Below are 18,704 nucleotides of genomic sequence, written 5' to 3'. Positions count from 1 at the left end.
CTATGTAGGTAAATATGGTATATTTACTGAATGACCCTGTATATAAAATCATATAAAAAGTACAACTAAGGTATATGAAAAGGACCTTACATATAACACATACGAAAAACATGACACACAGTCACACATGAGGTGTTGCTGACATTAATATCTAATTAAAATGGACTAATTTTCTTCATTTCTTACAAGACGCTGTACAAGTAAAATAGAGTCTATTTTTCAATGCAACCTAATTGGTCAGTAAATTTTGGGGATTTAGGTAGGAATGTTTATATATTTCCGACCGTTACAAGCGGTTCATTTTGTAGTCATTGTCAACTATATGCAAAATTTGCAAATTATGTAAAGATGGAGGAGGAAGAATGTGTGTCTCGATTTTGAGAACTTGGTTGGTAGCTGACTTCTGTGAAACTTTACCGTCTTTGTTGAGCAACTGTTCACGAAAGCAGTCCTTAGATGCCTGCCCTCTCCGTCCTCTACAAAAATTTGGACATGTATTACGTTTAATTTTATACACTCTCAGGTTTGAAAAATTTGTTAGTTATAGACTTCTCATTTTGTATAAAGAGTAGCTTGGTGACTCTATTGGAGGTAAAGGACACATTGATGTCATATAAAACGTCACCTAAAAATGGGATTGTAATATATATCTTAACAGTAAGGTCATTTTTATTGAATGTAAGGGAATTTATGTTGTTATTGGTTTCCCTTTCATAAAGATTCCATACGAGGTTTGATTGGTATCCACTTTTTATCTCTATATATATTGAAGTTTTTAAGTTCAGTAGCAATAGCAGAAGCAGTTAGGGGGACCTGAACCATCTGGTCGATGATAGCACGAAATAATTCCCATTTTAAAGGGGTGAAAAGAAGAAGCGTGAATGACGGAAACTGTTTTGATGGGTTTATTGTTTGTATCAAAGTTAATTGTAGCGTCTATTAAACACCGTTTCAGGTCAGTTTTAATTTTCACACACAGCAGAAGCTAAACCGGTGTATCAAACGGCAGCTCAACTGTATGCTGGCTGTCGTTTGGAATAACATTTGCTGTACCGTATAAGTGTCAGCATACTGTCGGCCGCTTGACAACTTCGCCCAGGGTGTTGTGATGCCGTTACAGTACATCGTACAGGAGCGGCGCGCGGCTTGCGAACGACTGGTGAGGTGGGGGTGTGTAGCGGGCAGGCCGCGCCTGCGCGTAATTGCTTCTCGGAATTACTGCGGCTGCTCTCTTTCAAAACGTTTGGCCTTTTAATCCGCAGCGCGTCGGTCCGCCTCCCGTATTAACGGAATTATTCGGTGCGGCCTCCCCCTGCCGGCTGACATGCTCTTCACCCACCCCGGCCTCCTTTGTTTCCTCCACTGGGGCGAATAAAAAGGTTGAAAAATATTCTGGCGGCCTGCGGGTTCTTCCACCGGGCGAGTGCTGTTCACAGTACGGAACAGCTACACACGAAGCATTTATAATTTTAGGAATCGTTCTTTCAATGTCGAGTGAAAAGCGATCGATGTAAAATATTAAAATTCTGTAAAATAGACTTGACCGCAGTAAATGTGTATTTTGGTTGGCAAACGCTTTCAGTCTATAATGTAGACCATCTTCAGACCGTGGGCACTGCAATACAACAGTAATACATACTCAGAGGGATGAGTGTTATAGACAACAATTTGTCAACGATAATTACTTACATTAAACTATTACAATCCTGAAATATTTAATTAAAAGAGAGAGAAAGTAACTGGACACCTGTGGATATGTCTATGGTACTGTAACGCATACAACAATAATATTGTTATTTCCAGTGGCAGACCAAGTGAATGGAGCTCTTGATTTCTTTACTACAGAGTATAAAGAGAAAGCTCCAGCATCTCATAGTAAATCGTTAAAAAGTTCAAAGAAATATCTTTCTCTAAAATCAAACTGTTCATTCAACAACGATAGACGTTCATTTTTAAAATGTGCATAAATTTCCATCTCCGCGACGGTATTAGGTAATAATCCCTTAGTTGCGTTATGAAGAATGCTAACGCTACTGACAGTGGAACCTTCTGAATGCTTAGTACGCATCAAATGCTGACAGAATACTGATTTTTTTGTGTGAGGTACCTAAATGAAAAGTTTTTTCCTGTTTTCCCAATATAGTAAAGAACTGGAGTACTCCATTCTCGTACAATTGGAAGTAACAAAATGGTACGCATTATCATACATGTATACCCATAGATCGCCACTTAATTTCTCTGTGTTACAACCAAATATTTTAGAATTTAATAATTTTAATACACATGCTACAAAGTTGACAAACCGTCGTCTATAACAGTCACTCATTTTCCAGTGGATACACTGAAGTGTAAATAGTCATGGGTTACCTCCCAATACCGTGGCGCGCCTCCTGTTGCCCAGTGTAGTGGAGAAGCTCCACTTGGCAATAATTCAACAAGACGATGAAATACTGAACTATGCTACCTCTAAAGCAGTCTATAATTGCGAACTGATTTCTGCCTTTATTTCACGTGCTGCTACTTGTCTGTTAGCACAGACAACTCTACGTAAACGCCGTTGCTCTGGGTCGTAAAGCGTACACCGTCAGACACTGCGTTGTCTGTGGCGAGAGCCGATTTTGTGCGCGAACAGACCTCTCCGTTATGGCCCGTAAATGTCAGGTGGGATTCGTGTCGTGCAACCGGGATGGTCAAATCATTTACTCGAATTGTCCAGAATGTTCTTCAAACTAGCTGTGAAAAATTGTGCCCCAGTGACATGTTTGGGAATATGAAATCCATGAATATCTGCAAATCGTCTCAAAGTAGCCGAAAATTACAGTTTCGAGTCAATGATGAGTTCAGCTGGACCAGGAGACCCATTGTATTCCATGCACACACACACACACACACACACACACACACACACACACACACACCGCACAGTTATGGAGCCACCATCTGCTTGTGCAGTGCCTTGTTGACAAAATGATCCGTGGCTTCGTTGAGTCTGCACCACACTTCAACCCTACCAACCCTACCAACTGAAATCGGGACTGCCGGCCGGAGTGGCCGTGCGGTTCTAGGCGCTGCAGTCTGGAACCGAGCGACCGCTACGGTCGCAGGTTCTGGCATGGATGTGTGTGACGTCCTTAGGTTAGTCAAGTTTAAGTAGTTCTAAGTTCTAGGCGACTGATGACCTCAGAAGTTAAGTCGCATAGTGCTCAGAGCCATTTGAACCATTTGAAATCGGGACTCATCTGAGCAGGCCACAGCTTTCCAGTCGTCCGGACTTCAGCCAGTATTACCACCAGCCCAGGAGAGGCACTGCAGACAATGTTCTTCGTCTACTGCCATAGCCTATTAACGTCGAATTTCGCCACACTGTCCTAACAGACAGATTCATCCGACATCCCACAATCATTTTTGCGGTTATTTCACTCAGTTCAAATGGTTCAAATGGCTCTGAGCACTATGGGACTCAACTGCTGAGGTCATTAGTCCCCTAGAACTTAGAACTAGTTAAACCTAACTAACCTAAGGACATCACACACATCCATGCCCGAGGCAGGATTCGAACCTGCGACCGTAGCGGTCCTGCGGTTCCAGACTGCAGCGCCCTTAACCGCACGGCCACTTCGGCCGGCTTTCACTCAGTGTTGCTTGTCTGTTAGCACTGACAACTGTACATTAACGCTGCTGCTCTCGGTCGTAAAGTGAAGGACGTCAGACACTGCGTTGTCTGCGATGAGCACTAATTTCTGAAACTTAGTATTCTCTGCACATTCTTGGCACTGTGGACCGTGGAATATTGAATTCTCTAACGATTTCTGAAATGTATGTCACAAGCACCTAGCTCCAACTACCGTTCTGTACTCAAAGTCTGTTAATTCCCATGGTGCAGTCATGACCATGTTGCAGATCTTTATGTGACTCAGCTGAGTACAGGTGACAGCTCCGCCAATGCACTGCCCTTTTATATCTCGTGTACACCATACTACCGCCATCCGTATATGTGCATATCACTATCCGATCACTTTTGGCGCCTCACTCTGTTTACTTTCAGATGCTGACTGGTTACTGCTATAGCCAATATGTGCAGATCCTAAGATGGTTTGATCGAACAGAAACTTGTCATAATTCTATAAATATATGTATTCTAGACAGAAAGTTAAATCTGTTAGATATTTATTTGTTGGAGGTCAACAATCATGCAATTTAGATAAGAATAGTGACTCAAGAAATGAATTAAAGTTTGTATCCTGGCCAGGACTTGAATCTGCGTCCCCTTAATTACTAAGGAGGCGTCTTAGCCATTAATCCACTAGTTGAAAAGTGCCACCCAACATAGTCTTCAGTTCACATCTTGAGCTTATTTTCCCCTCCTTAAGCCATCACTGTTGCCAAGGCACTCTGATACTGGAATAGCGCCCCAGCATTGGCCATAATGGGGAAATCCGGTCTGTACCTAATGCGTAGGTCATCTATAGATCTGATGTAATTAAATTTTCCTTGAGACACTTGCCCCTCCTCTTCATCTACGATAATGATGGAAGCTCAGGGAACGAATTAAAATTTGTGTTATGGTCGTGACTTGAACCCAGGCCTCCTTGCTTAATTTTTTTTATCATTTCATTTTGTTCTACATTGCTCGTTGAATTTGTTCGTGGCGGACGTCCAATGACACTCGTTCAGGTTGTTCGTTGATCCGTTTATTCAGTTTTTTTTATTGCAGAGGGTAGTTAAACCCTCTGGCCGAAGACGCTAAGGAACCGTGCCGGCAGCTTACTAGGCAGGTGTATGAGCCACTACACCAGCATAGGTAACACTGGTGCGCAGATTGCCTTAATGCAATGTCCTCCGTAAAAGAAACTTCACATACTGAGCTTATTTTTCCCTCCTTGGACTGTCACTCGTTCTATTCCATTTTATTTCAGTACCGGAGAGCCTCGGCAGTGCTGGCGATCTGAGGAGGGTAAGCTCAAGATGGAAAGTTCTTGTTAGGGACGCCGTCGGACGAGGCTAGTCCGTGCTGCTGTATTAATTATACCGCAGCAGTGGTATAGCGCCCAACATACCTGCCTAGTATGAAAGGGTATCTGGGTGCAAGTCCTGGTCATGGCACGAATTTCAATTCATTTCGTGTGCTTCTGTCACTACCGTAGGTAATGATGAGACTCAAAGGTCTCAAGGAAAATTTAATTATATATAAGATCTACAAACCATGCAATTATTTTCCAGAAAACGATAGTGACAACAGACCTACATCAAAATATTTTACACCAACAGGTTCAGATGTTATTAGGTACTTGGTGGATAAGATCCTGGAAATCATAAGGAAATTGACGCCAGTTCTTGTGAGACAATTCAGACCAATGTCAGATTGCAGTAACTTAGATATTTACCTGCAGGTGACAATTACCCTTCATTGATCTGATGTTCCACAACTCGGAAACAAATGTCTCATGGACTATACACACACACAGGGGGAGGTAACACATCTGTTTTTGATGATTCCATGAGGATCATTTTGATTTTTGACGTAATGCATGGATTAGGGCCTAACATCACATCTGAAATTTAACACGATACCATATTCCACGCTTTATTATGTTGTGTAAACTTATATTCCGTTATGCCGCCTTGTACGATGTGACTGCAGAAAGTAAGTTACGTATAATTATGGGAGACCAAGTAACTCTCCAATTCTGCACTTCCCTTCAAAGTAGTATACGTACATGATACTATTTTTCAACATAGTCGTTAAGTCTCTGCAAACAATTGTCCAAACATTCTACCCATTGTTCACTTCATTGACGATAGAAATCCGCAGCTTGGTTCGTAGCGACTTGAGAAACGCTGTGTGGCGTCTCATCGTTGGAAAATCTCATTCATACTAATGTTCTTTGAGCTTACCGAAAAGATGCAAATCGCTAGGAGCTAGATCTTGACTTCCCGTCTGCGCGGCCTTTGGTCAAATTGTTGGCACCATTTTACTACGAGTAGTCTGCAGTTGGCGCAGATACCGCTAGAATTTCACAGTGAATCTGTGAGGAATTTAGTCGATTTGAGCCACGTATTTCAACTTTGGAGTACGTTTCAAGTTACTGTGCTATTTCACTCCGTCACTGTGAAGCCCCTGTTATCTCTATCATAGTACAACTGTGTCTGCCGGACACTCACTTCTGACAATGCACCACACTTGTTGCACAATGGTGTTAGGTTAGTACGACGCGTATAATTTACTTTCCGAAGTTTCTACGTATATAGTAGGTCACATGCAGACATTTTCCTCCTTTCTCAAGAGATGTACCACTTTGCTTCGGCCGCTGACAATATTTACGTTAGCGATGGCATGCTGTCGTTAATTTTCGGGATTTTAATCTTATTTTCCAATTCACTACAACCACATTTCTTGGCGACACACCCCAGCGTATCGTCTCTTAATCTAGCACCTTCAGAGACGCTTTTATAATGTCCCACCACTCACGTGAATTATAGTAATCGTCAAGTAATGAAGCCACTTTCTAAATCATCCGCTGCACTCGCATGCCGACGGGCAGCTGGCGACAAGGTGCCACCATTCGTTTCTTGTGGACAGGTGGCGCACCGGTCTGGCAACGACTTGCCAAGCGCGGCGTGTTACACAGAGTCTGGGTCACTTTGGTCCAATTGCTCCGTGTACCGTACGGCGCAGCCGCATATCACATGTTGCGCACATGTTGTCTCGGTGTAGCTGTCCCGAAATCAAAGATAACATCACTGCAAATCAAAACGTAGTTGAAGCCTCGTAGGCAAACAGAAACTGAAGCCAAAATAAGTGTAACGAGAGCCAGAGTCCGATGCTCAACGAACTGGAAGAATCATTCTGTCTACGACATCACAGAACATCTTTAGACGTTGTGGTCTTGTGTTAAATCAGTAAATTCAGACACTCTGTGACCATAATGACATTGAAACTGAGAATAACAGTTGTGAAAACTGAATTCCGATTTCCAAAATTTTTACACCGAATAAAAACTTACTACGATTCCTCCCTTTAATCGTCATTCGAAAGCCAAAATGATAAATAACGAAATAAGTGATCGCAGAATAGATATCGAATAAAGTCGTTCAAATGCGTGTGGACTTTATTGGATGTCAACACACTTCTAGATAGAGTATAGGAAACAACTTGCCCCTTTTCTCGCAGCAGTCTACCGCAGGTTGCAGGAGGAGCTAAGGGTGTCAGTGACTACAAAAATGTACAGGTCAATCCCGCTATGAAGGAAGGTCGCCGCACAGACGCACTCATCACCACGCCTATATCGCCCACGTAACCCTGCTGCAGAATTTTAGATTAGGTGCTACAGTCGCTTGCTCAGACATTTCAGGAGACCGAAAATCTCCTCAGTGGAAATCAAAATGGGTCCCACAAACAACGATCGGGTGAATTCCAGTCGTTCGTGTCTGCCTACGACACCCAGGAGGCAGTAAATTCCCGTGATGATTCTGATTCGGTCTTCCTTGGCTTCCGGGGTGCATTTCATGCAGCTCTGTATTACCAGCTAGTGAACAAAGTGCGATCAAACGGAATTTCAGATGACGTGGAATGGAGTATGATGTGATGGTATGTATGCCACAGAGACCTTATATTTACACATTGAGAGCATGTTGAATGTCGAAAGAATACCTGTGAGGGAGTGGGTAGAGGGTGGTGTTCAGACGATTGAAAGTTCAGTTTAGAGGTTATTTTCAGCGAATCAGACCAGAGTAAGCGGAAAGGGACTGTACGATATTACGATGATGATTACGTGTTGTGATGTACACAGTTTACACAAGCAGCTGCTCTGCCATTACTAGTTATTTTACCCGCATGACATATCGTATCTTCTAATGCATGTATGTATTCTCTAAAAGTAACAGACAAATTCTGAGTATCAATTTCTTTACATGTTTTACGGAATGGAATAAACATTAGTTTCTCGATATAAATATCAGCTCTTTTGACATTAAGCATTTTATGTTGTATACGCAATCCACTGCATGATTGGACAGTATTAGGTGCATGGTCACATGTACTTGATCACTTAAAATTTCACCGTTACTTCTAGAAATACACTCTTCGTTCGGTCTTCTGCACATACTTGTCACATGAGGCTTGTATACTCTTAAGAGAAAGAGAAAAAATTATGTAAAAACATTTGAAATAAAAAAAAAAAACGATTTCCCTATTTCCAATAGCATACATTTCGTTAAATTCCGGATCATGAAAATTTATCATTAGGGGCATTTACTTAGGCTTCTCCTATTATGTGCACCCAACGACGTACCATTTCATCAGGAAGCTATTCTTTACGCAATATGGAAAATTTCGTATTTCAAATAACTTTCAACAGTTACTAAAATCGTAAACTTAAAATTATAATTGTGAACTACTACTATTGCTATTTGACATTGCTTTATACTGAAAGAGGCAGAAGATATGTCACAGGTTGGTGTACGGTTTAGTGACCCGTTACGCACACGCACTCACTCTGTGGTGCGCCAGCTGACCCATGTGTAGTATTGTATCTGGTATCTCGGGCAAATCACGACAAAGAATTCGGACAAGGCACTGTGTCTTAGATGAGTGACTATACATTGCTACACACAACGTCTTTGTATTACACAAAATGCGGTGTCCACTGTGTCGGAGAGCGCCTGCAGGTGCTCTAAAGGTGAAGCTACACTCCTGGAAATGGAAAAAAGAACACATTGACACCGGTGTGTCAGACCCACCATACTTGCTCCGGACACTGCGAGAGGGCTGTACAAGCAATGATCACACGCACGGCACAGCGGACACACCAGGAACCGCGGTGTTGGCCGTCGAATGGCGCTAGCTGCGCAGCATTTGTGCACCGCCGCCGTCAGTGTCAGGCAGTTTGCCGTGGCATACGGAGCTCCATCGCAGTCTTTAACACTGGTAGCATGCCGCGACAGCGTGGACGTGAACCGTATGTGCAGTTGACGGACTTTGAGCGAGGGCGTATAGTGGGCATGCGGGAGGCCGGGTGGACGTACCGCCGAATTGCTCAACACGTGGGGCGTGAGGTCTCCACAGTACATCGATGTTGTCGCCAATGGTCGCCAGAAGGTGCACGTGCCCGTCGACCTGGGACCGGACCGCAGCGACGCACGGATGCACGCCAAGACCGTACGATCCTACGCAGTGCCGTAGGGGACCGCACCGCCACTTCCCAGCAAATTAGGGACACTGTTGCTCCTGGGGTATCGGCGAGGACCATTCGCAACCGTCTCCATGAAGCTGGTCTACGGTCCCGCACACCGTTAGGCCGTCTTCCGCTCACGCCCCAACATCGTGCAGCCCGCCTCCAGTGGTGTCGCGACAGGCGTGAATGGAGGGACGAATGGAGACGTGTCGTCTTCAGCGATGAGAGTCGCTTCTGCCTTGGTGCCAATGATGGTCGTATGCGTGTTTGGCGCCGTGCAGGTGAGCGCCACAATCAGGACTGCATACGACCGAGGCACACAGGGCCAACACCCGGCATCATGGTCTGGGGAGCGATCTCCTACACTGGCCGTACACCACTGGTGATCGTCGAGGGGACACTGAATAGTGCACGGTACATCCAAACCGTCATCGAACCCATCGATCTACCATTCCTAGACCGGCAAGGGAACTTGCTGTTCCAACAGGACAATGCACGTCCGCATGTATCCCGTGCCACCCAACGTGCTCTAGAAGGTGTAAGTCAACTACCCTGGCCAGCAAGATCTCCGGATCTGTCCCCCATTGAGCATGTTTGGGACTGGATGAAGCGTCGTCTCACGCGGTCTGCACGTCCAGCACGAACGCTGATCCAACTGAGGCGCCAGGTGGAAATGGCATGGCAAGCCGTTCCACAGGACTACATCCAGCATCTCTACGATCGTCTCCATGGGAGAATAGCAGCCTACATTGCTGCGAAAGGTGGATATACACTGTACTAGTGCCGACATTGTGCATGCTCTGTTGCCTGTGTCTATGTTCCTGTGGTTCTGTCAGTGTGATCATGTGATGTATCTGACCCCAGGAATGTGTCAATAAAGTTTCCCCTTCCTGGGACAATGAATTCACGGTGTTCTTATTTCAATTTCCAGGAGTGTATCTCTACTGACAGGCAGCCCAGGGAGCTCTGACGGTTGTCTCAAAATCTATCGAAATAGAATAGGTAACCTTGATACCAGGTGGTAATATCCAAAATACAGTTTCGGAATCTCTATATAATTCTGCTTGTGTAAAGCACAATTTTCATGGGGTCTAAATAGAAAGCTCTAGGTAAAACTATTTTACCGGCACAGAGGACGTATTGGGACTATAAATCAGCATCTGAATGCCTTTTGTTGATATTCCACCACCGCGGGGAATTTTTTATCAAGCAACCGAATAAAAAGTTAAAATTCCGAAGAATAAAGAAGTGTTCTAGTCTCGTAAGCGTCAAGTATATTTATCTTGGATTTTAGAAGTTATCCTGCTGTAAAAAAAGAAAGAAAAGAAAAGTGTGTGATGAAACCTCACGTTTCTCTTCTGTTGACTCTCACTCATCGAAATACAAAAGGTAGGGGTGACGATCAACAATTGATTAATTGTACTTTAAAGCTACAAGCACTGAAGCTAGGTGATTCCTCTGACGTTCCGTACATTAAACAGTAATATGAATGGCTCCGGCCTGTGATACCTAACATTCGCCATTCCAGTTCTTATACAAGATAGTGCCTGACATTATTAGGAAGCGATGTTATTTAGAATTATATTAAACCACTGCTAAGTGTGGAGATTGGCTTATCGTATTCCTCGCCACTTCCACACCAGTTTTCCGAGTACCTAACACCCTGTGTGCGGTGCTCGGTGAAGTTCAGATCTTATGGTGTGTGGTGGAGAACACTTTCTCTACAGCTGTGACTTCCCCATTTTCCTGTCGCATTCGTAAATACTCCGCAGAAAAAACGATTGTTGGTAAACCTGAGAGCTATAGGCACTCTGATTTTAATTTCATGGCCTTTTCGCGACGTACAATCAGAAGAGAGCAATGTATCGGTTTCTCTACTAGGAATGTACGCTCTCGGAAAATTTAGCAATAACCCACGCCATCATGCACAAACCTTATCTTGCAGCGTCTGCCGTTAGAGTTGGCTGAGAATACCCGCGACGCTTTCGCGCTAAATGAACCAGAAACAAAACGCACTGCTTTTCTTTGGATGTTCTGTATTTAATCTGCTGACCCTATCTGCTACGTATCCACGCCTGCCGAGCAATATTTAGTTATTGGTCGACGGATGGTTTTGTAACCTGAGGATTGACTGCATCTCCTTAGGATTCTTCCAATGAATCTATCATCTGCCATACCTGTGATTAGCTTTATGACGTCGTTCAAGTTAAAATCGCTGCGTACGCTGCTCCCAGATATTTAAAGAATGTGACTGCTTCCAGTGACTGTTCGGCAATCGTGTTATCATAAGATGCCGACAATTTACGTCCATTTACGTTGACGTTCAACTGTAATTCCCGACACCGAGCGGTGATCCTCTGCTGGTCGTATAAGACTCCCCAGGTGTAGGTTTGCCAGATCCGAGAACAGAAAGGCCGGACTCTACATCACATTTAGCCGGATATTTTGCCCTGAAGACGGACTACCTATTTTAAATAGAAAAAGAATCAGGTGGGTACTCTCAGTCGTTTATTAATTATTTGCTATGCTCTTTAGGACTGCGAAGTAAAACATAGGACATAGACGTAAGAACAGCATTGATTGGGATACCTATACAGGGTGAGTCATGAGGAAAGTTACACGGTTGGAGAGGTGATCACATTGGTGAGTCTGAACAGAACACTTCAGATGAACATATGCTCTTTTCGTAAGCGTATCCGACATATAGTTGATAGAAAGTCTGGGGAGTCAGTCGCATGTTCTTCTTCTGCAGTACTCACATCCGAATGCAACCAAAGCGACATTAGGCTTATAACACTAACACGCGTTGCGCGTGCGTGCGTGTGTTACACTGTTTCCAGATAACGGAATTTTCTAACCTGTCACAAAGAAGCCAAGTACAACAGTCTAGCAGCGCATTTACCAAATATAGCATAAATTAACCAAAAGTGATGCCCTCTGGGAGGATTTTGAAAGTTTTGACCGTGTGTTACCTAACAGACCGAGGCAACCGAACGTGAATTTCGTAATGGTAGCAGTTAGTAGATACCAAAAAGATTAAAATTTTGTAAGAAGTTACAGTAACAGAGTTCTTGTGTATGAAATAATAAATCGGTCGCCAGCCTAATTAGACATAATAATGTGAAAACATTATTTTGAATGAATCTACCTTTACTCTTACAAAAAGAACTTTCATTCTTTCTCATTAAAGTGCAATGAACACCCATAAATAACCAGACGAACTACGCAGTGAATAGCGGCAATTATAAATAGCATAAACAAGCAATTACAGAATTAAAAAAAAACTTTATCCCTGTTAAGCACAGTCTTCACTTGTACCTTTCAATAATTTAGCACAGGAATTGTTCCCAGAGGCATACACGAGACTAAATGGCACCGGATAAGAATTAAAGTTTGACTAACACACATATATACTGCACAAATAAGATGAAATAACACAGTACATACCCTTTTTATATAGACTCTTTTTAAGATAGATACTTCAGATTTCTTTACCTAGGAAAAACTCTATCCAGTTTGGCTTTTTCCTGATAGGAAAGATTGAAATGGGGGGGGGGGAGCACAAACTCTCCCTACTTTTATGAGCAGATTATACATACTTTTCAGAAACTATTTTCATTATAATAACTGCTGAATTACTGCCCCACATAAGATCATTTATCTTGCAAAGTTTTAATATTATTTGTACTGACAATACTCTCTACAGCTTCAGAAATATCTTGAAGTAAAAGTTCAACTTTAGATAGCATCAAAACCAAATGCTTTAGAACATCACTTGTGAAGCAAGTGATTTTCGCTAACCAATTTTATGCTGTTCAACACTAAACAACGACACTTGCAAATTAGAAGTGATTCAAAGTAAATTGGAGCTTTTACATAAATTCAACGTAAAGTAAAATAGCTTAATATCAGTCTTTCACAAACAGGATACACAGCCATAAATACATTGAGGAAAGGACCCTGCTTGGTTGATTGAAGAGGAAAATTTCATGGTTCAAATACCAGTTTTTGAAACACTTGGATTATTATTGCAAAATTTACCACACGAAAACACACACGTTCATAGTGATACACAGTTCTACCCTCCTTAAGTTGTTGGAGCGGTGACGCAATAGCGCTGGCGAGTACACGGCGGCTACTTGGTCTCTCCTCTGGCGGATTATTGCTCTATTTAATTTCTTCTTGCCGACGTAAATATTAGTTTTGGAGCTATTCCCGAAGCGAGAGCCTCCTTTTATAGCAGTAACCACATCCGAGGCCGTTCAGACATACGGAACGCCTCAGCCGGCACCCGCGGTGTCGACTCCACAACTGCTGCCCCTGACTGCCTACTGTGCTCTCTCGTATCCCGCTCAGCCTGAGCGCCAATTCCACCCTTTAGCTCGCGCCACACCATTTCCGTAGCGGAGGGGAATCACTGTGTCCTTTATATTATACAATACATATATAAACAAACACATTTAATACAATTCCATTATTTAAGCACACAGTTATAATTGTACAAAACGCCTGCTGTGGACAGATAAGTCCCGATTTCAGTTGGTAAGAGTTGACGGTAAGTTCGATTGTTGCACAGAACCTGCAAAGCCGTAGACCCAAGTTGTCAAGAAGACGCTTTGCAAGCTAGTTGCGGCTCCATAATGTTGTGGGCTGTGTTTGCATGGAATGGACTGGGTCATCTGGTCTGACTGATTACTGACTGACAGTAGTTGTGTTTGGCTACTTGGAGACCGTTTGCAGTCATTTATGGACTCGATGTTCCGAAGCAACGAGGAGTCTTTTATCGATGGTGATGCGCCATGTCACTGGCCCAGCTGTTCGCAGTTGGTCTGAAGAAAATTCGAGCGAATGATTTGGCCACTCATATCAGCCGACACGAATGCGGTCGAACATTTATGAAACATAATTGAGGGATCAGTTCAAATACAAAATCCTTCATCGGTAACACTTTCGCATTTATAGATGACTAAAGAGGCAACATGGGCAAATCTTTCTGCAGTGGACTTCCAACGACTTGTGGAGTCTGTGCCACGTCGATTTTCTGCACTGCGTCCTGCTAAAGAACGTCCGACACGGTATTAAGAGGTATCCAATGAGTTCTGTCACTTCGTTGTATATGCACCTCACGTTTCAGATTGAAGGTTTAGGGGGACCAGAAGTAGCGGTTAGGAGGAGATCTTTAGATAGCGTACGGGGGGCCTGAGAAGTGTACGACTGCTGACGCGTGTCGGCCCCTCGCCGTCGCCACGGCAACAGCGCGCCGCTCGTCTGCTGCAGCGCTGCAGAAGGCAGATTGGCAATTAGCCGCGAGGCGGGCCGCGCCGCGCCGCGCCGCGCAGAAAGAGCGCTGATGCGATTCCCAGCGCCGCGCCGGCGAATAATTGAGTGCAGGCTGCGACGCGCGCTTCAGCCGGTCCCTGTCCAAGTTAGCGACTGCTTCCGTCTCTTCTTCCTTTTCTTCTGCAAGAACCGAAAGGAGCATTTATCGGATTGGTGGCTTTGGTGCCGCTAGCGTGGGAGAAACACCTGCAGGACGTTCGCGGCGTCCTGAACGAATTCTTATGGGGATATCGTGAGCGCAGGAAGCAGACTCTACAGACCGGACCGGGGGGCATCGAGCAGCACTCTGGCCACACACGTGCTTAAAGGCTTCACGTGGCACAGCACGACAGTCAGTTGGTGTCAGCAACGGAACGCACAGGTACTGCACTGTTACACCGTCAATGTTGGCAGCGGCTGGAAACGAAACGAGTTTTACGGACTGCTGCCGATCCAAAACTAGGAGCCACCTCCTTCAGGATGTTGAGATCTAATTCTAACGGGATTCACTAAGTGATGCAACAGTTCTTTTCTGAAAGCAGTTTGTTTTATTCGGGATTACAGTGCGACATATTATTCCGCATTCCTTTGACTACAATACTCTATTTCTCAATATGTTCTGCGTTCAATGCAACCGCTTTAGGCCACCTTATTGGGAGAGGCTGTATAGCCACACACGGTGCCACTCTGCTGGCAGACCTCCACTTGAACGTCGTGCTGCATCAAAGCCTCCCTGTAGGTCACGTGCTGCTTCCCGCGGAGTGCATCGCTCACTGGGGCGAACACAGTGCAGTCAGACGGAGCGATATCAGGGCTGTGTGCTGGATGTGGAAGAACAACGCAGTCAAGTTTTGTGAGCTCCTCTCGGGTGTGAAGACTTGTGGAGCAGGAGAAGTTCGTTCGACGAACACGCCGAAGTCGTTTCTTCACTTTCCAGAGGGTAACACAATACACTTCAGAGTTGACCGTCGCACCAGGAGAGAGGACGTCGAACAAAATACCCCGTTCAGACTCCCAGGAGCCCCCCGTTGTGACTGTACTGGCTGAGGGTGCGGCGCTGACCAGAGGTGGCGCGGTGCCAGTCGGCATGACGGATCCACGTTTCAGCGCCTGAGACGATGTCTGACAAATGTTGAGGCGATGAGCGGCGTAATGCGCAGGGGACTCCGACTGCACGCAGGCGGTCCTCTGTCGGCCTCCACGGTGTCCTGCTGGGCGGCGAGGAAGCCGGCGCTGGTGGGCGGCCGTGGTAGCACTGGCGACGCACGCGTCCAGGCGTGGCGCCAGCTGTCCGGAGTCGACGGCTGTGAGCGGCCGTGGTAGGGCGACGACGGCTGACACGCCCAACACCTCGTCGCGCGTTTACTCACTGGCAGGTCTTCGTAGACGTCATGCAAGCGCGAGTGAATGTCTGCGATACTCTGCTTTTCTGCCAAAAGAAACTCAGTGACAGCTCTCTGCTTTGAACGCACCTCCGTTACAGACGCCGTTTTGAAGACTACAAATACCGCCGCCACCTATCGGAACCTCGTGAAACGATAGGGGCTGAAGTGGCAATATTCCACGATGTACCACAATAAATTCCACGTTTCCTCAACCGAAACTGGCAGACAAAAAAAAAAAAAAAAAAAGTGTTGCGTTACCTATTGAACGCATCTCGAAATTTCTCTTCTTTATAGGTACCCTGTATCACCACCACGGCATTGCAGAGCCGGTACGGCCTTGCTGTGTACGGCAAAACGTGTTCCCAAATAGATAAAGTGAGCTCGAAGCGGCTGCTTCGGCTGTGCCACGGTCGGCGACGTGCACATCAGTTTTACAAAGGCAGTTGGTGAGTGAAATGAGAGGCTCAGGTCACCGGGCCAAGTGTTCGATCTACCTTCGGAAATAAAGTGCCGACGGAGGAAGAGAATATAAGCTTTACAAAAACTGCTTCCACATAAGATATGTAAAAGCTACTTGCTTCTACGTGAGCTTCCTGCTAAACAGGAGAGCGCTTAAAACCTGAGTGCTCTGATGAACTTGGAAATTTTCCCCTTTCTTACAGAATAAGCTTTGTGCGCGGAATTTGCGACACCCTGGCGCTCTGCGATTATTCACGTAGGCAATCTGTGCTCGACAAAACTCCAGAAACAAATAAGTGGCTCGCTACACTTTGTGCTTAGAGCTGCAGGCCGAAGAAATCAGCAGAGATAATCAGCTTGCTGCGTGACTAGTCTCAAAGACCTCAGTGCGCTGTGTAGCACCGCTACCAGGTTGGAGGGAGAATTTGTGAGAAGGTAAGTTGGAACATTGGATTAGCTGTTGCTGGCCGGAAATCGCGGCTTGTCGATGTTTAGGGGCAAACCATCACAGTGCTAAGCGAGGGGCAAGGACACTTAATGTCCACCTCTTGAAAAGTTTGTAATCTAGCCACGAACTTCCCGGTTTAAAATTGTAAAAAATATATTTTTGATTCTAATGATTTCTCATAGCAGATTTTTGAGTTAAATATAATCCTAAAAACTTAAGTCTTCGTAGTGAGTGTAACTTAACAAATTATGCATTCTTATTTTCAAGTTCAGGACACTTCTTACACATTTATATATCTTTAAAAAGTATGTTATGAATAAAACTCAACGCTAATTATCGAAATCTGTATTTTTTACACTTTTTTAATGGTCATAAAGTACCCCGCACCCCTCCCCTGTTTACACATTACGGAAAATGCGTTAGTACTGCTGAGAATGTGCTAAATCATATTTTCATGTTCTGGGCCCTCCTTCTTCTTAAATAACTATTTAAGAAGGATTTTTTAAAATAAAAGATAACTATTAACGAATTTTTTAAAATTTTTTGCTTACGACCACGAGCGTGTCAAATTATTGCGAGATGGACAAGCTTCGTCCGACGTAACTTGCCGGCGCAGCGGTAATGCACAATACAGGCAGGGTCATGCTGCAGAAATAATTTTGTAAGTTGGATCTAGTGTTAACGCTGACAGCCGCTTTTTCCTGGGGCTCATCGGCCTGCCACACAGTCTCGCTCCTCAGTGATTCGGCGTCCTAACAAAGAAGCCGCCCCACGCCATCCCGCGGTCGGCTACAGCTAATACGCTTACGAACCAGTGGACAAAAGCTTACAAAGGTAGATAGTATCGAGCATCACATCTTGAATGAAGAAAGCATGTGAGTGATGATGAAAGGGGAGGAAATACTCTTTTTTCAGTTGCAGGAAGGAACTGTCTTCTCGAAATGAACGTAACTTTCAAGTTGGTCCAAACGTAAAGTTGGTGAAACCGTATGACGTCTCATTTGTTTAGGCTGCACTCCAGTCTCCGTTTGAAAATGTATTGCTCCAAATGTGAGTAATTCCTTGGAGCCGGCCAGAGTGGCCGAGCGGTTCTAGGCGCTACACTCTGGAACCGCGCGACTGCTACGGTCGCAGGTTCGAATCCTGCCTCAGGCACGGATGTGTGTGATGCCCTTAGGTTAGTTAGGTTTAAATAGTTCTAAGTTCTGGGGGACTGATGACCTCAGATGTTAAGTCCCGTAGTGCTTAGAGCCATTTGAACCAATTCCTTGGAAAATACTCGCTCTGGTGTTTCAACGCCCATACGTTGGTCAATTACCGCCCAATCATGGGCGTACCCGAACTTTATGGAATGGGTTTCGTGCATGCAATATGAACTTTGAAAAAGAAGTGGTGCAAGAATTTTGGTCAAACAGCTAACACGCTCATTGTTAACCCTTATGCTGTTTAGCTATTTCCCATGCAGCAGCGAACTCGAATTTTATACGTATACATATTTTATGTATATAGTTGCAATATTGTCTTTCGTGCTGGTAAAAATACTCTGTTCAATGTCATCGATGTCATCATCTGTGAAAATCCTGAATAACCAGCTTTTGCAGCGCGTACCGCTGCGAAACGTACAGGAAGAGATTCGTTTGGGTTCCGGAAGGTACCGACAGGGAAGTGCAACCATGCCGGCTCCAGTGCGGTGGCCGACTCAGGTTAAGTTTCTCGGCTGAAGATCCACGGCAGTAACAGCCCAATTGCGATGGTCGCACGGATATTCGACTGAGTTTAAATCTGGGGAATTTGGTGGCAGGGGAGTTCGGCAAACTCATCCTGGCGCTTTTAGAACGACGCACGTACACTAGGAGCTGTGTGACACGTTTCACTGTTTTTCCTTGCGCAGTGGTATCTGCCAGCAGAGCAGACTGCATC

Source organism: Schistocerca americana, chromosome 7 (genome assembly GCF_021461395.2).
Source record: "Schistocerca americana isolate TAMUIC-IGC-003095 chromosome 7, iqSchAmer2.1, whole genome shotgun sequence".
NCBI lineage: Eukaryota > Metazoa > Arthropoda > Insecta > Orthoptera > Acrididae > Schistocerca > Schistocerca americana.
This window is presented reverse-complemented; position numbering follows the sequence as displayed.